This window comes from Fukomys damarensis, unplaced genomic scaffold, assembly GCF_012274545.1.
Source record: "Fukomys damarensis isolate Sample0158 unplaced genomic scaffold, DMR_v1.0_HiC HiC_scaffold_38, whole genome shotgun sequence".
Classification (NCBI taxonomy): Eukaryota; Metazoa; Chordata; class Mammalia; order Rodentia; family Bathyergidae; genus Fukomys; species Fukomys damarensis.
The window spans coordinates 24036580-24038306 of NW_022900950.1; the positions used below are offsets into that span (position 1 = coordinate 24036580).

Here is a 1727-nt window from a genome sequence, read left to right on the forward strand (position 1 = left end):
TGGAGGGTATCACAAACAGTAACTAGGTTTACTTTTATATTTGACACATGATTGTGCATATTTATAGGGCACAGTGCACGTGGACTACCAACCACCTCAAACATACCATTTCTTTGGTAGGAACATTCCAAATCCTCTCCATTGGCTATACTGAAATATAATTGTTGTCAAACAAATATAACTGTTGACCCTACTGTACTATAAACATCAGAAGTTATTCCTTCTGTCCAGCTGTATCCCTGCGCTCACTCACCATCCTCTCTCTATCCACTTACTCCCAAAAGCAAAGTTTTGAGAAATTTATTGAATTGATATGCATTTAACTAAAAACTCATTAGGCCTGGAAGTTTTTAGTTGGTTTTGTTTGTTTTTAAGGTTGGTTTGTTTTTGTGGTGCTGAGAACGGAACTCAGGGCCTATGCATGCTAGGAAAGCACTCCACCACTGAACCGTACTTATAGGCCTTTCTTGGGACAGTTTTTGTTTGGTTTGATTTGGTCTGGTTGTTTGTGTGTTTGTAGTGCTGAAGATTGAATCCAAGGCTTTCACACTGAGCTATATCCCTGCCCCTACTTTTTTTTAATATAGAGTCTTACTAAGTTGTCCAGGCTAGGCTTGAATGTACAGTCCTCCTGCTTCAGTCTCTCAGAGTGCCACCACACACCTAGTTCAGCCTGGGAGTTTTATATATATTTTAGGTCTAGCCAGAAACAGATGAAGTATCGGTTCTTCTTTGAACCCCTCAGCCTCCCAGTTCAACAGTCTGAATTTAGAAATCTCCAGGGTCCCTACTACTTCCATGGGGGTTACAAAGAATGGGTGAGTTAGGTCTCTTCACACAATTTCTTATGCTTTTTCTCAAAGTTTTGTCTCTTTTTTTTTTCTTAAAGAGAAAGTCTTTAAGCATGGCTTGGTAGTGCCCACCTATAAATCCAGCACTTTGCAAGGCTGAGGCAGGAAGATTGCCTAGGTAACTTAGTGACTTAGCGAGACCCTGTCTCAAAATAAAATGTAGAAAGGGCTTGGGCTGTACCTCAGTGTGAAGGCCCTGTATTCAGTCCCAGCTAACATACACGCAAAAGGTTTTGTTACGTTGCCCAGGGTGGCTTTGAACTCCTGGTTCAACTAGTCCTCCCTCCTCAGTCTCCCGAGTAGTTGGGACTGCAGAAGCATTGCACCACACCTAGCTCTTCAGACTTTAACAAGACTTCAGGCAGCAAAATCATGTGGAGAAAGGCTCTGAATTACCAACTGCATTTTAAAGCATTTACAGTCCAAGGGCAAAGTCTTAGATATTCTTGACCTGGAATTCTTGTAGAGAAAATTAGTCATCCATAGAGTTCTGGCTCTGAGCACTTGATTTAGCAGCACATATACTAAAATTGCAACAGTAAAGAGAAGATTAGTGTGGCCCCCGCACAAGAAGGATGACACCCAAATCCGCGAAGTGTTCCATATTTTCCTATGTACAAAAAATCTGGCTCTGAATTAAGCATTGAAAGTGATTGTTACACAAACACAGAGCAAAAGGTTTCTGGGAAGTTATGGAAAGAAACAGAAAAGACCTTTACATTAGGTCCAAAAGATGAACTAAGGTAGGCTAGGTGTGGTAGTACAGGCCTATAATCCCAGTGGAGGTAGAGGCAGGATGATGACAATTCCAGGCCAGTCTGACCTATATAGCAAGTTTAAGGACCTGCTGGACTACAAGGTGAGACATTGCCCATA

At 41.7% G+C, this 1727-nt stretch overlaps 1 non-coding gene across 1 annotated transcript; it reads left to right on the plus strand.

The window, feature by feature from the left end:
* Positions 1–1351: 1351 nt before the first annotated feature.
* LOC117284648 lies at positions 1352–1461 on the plus strand. Its single transcript, XR_004515746.1, has one exon. It is a non-coding gene; the product is annotated as a U6 spliceosomal RNA (small nuclear RNA).
* Positions 1462–1727: the final 266 nt, after the last annotated feature.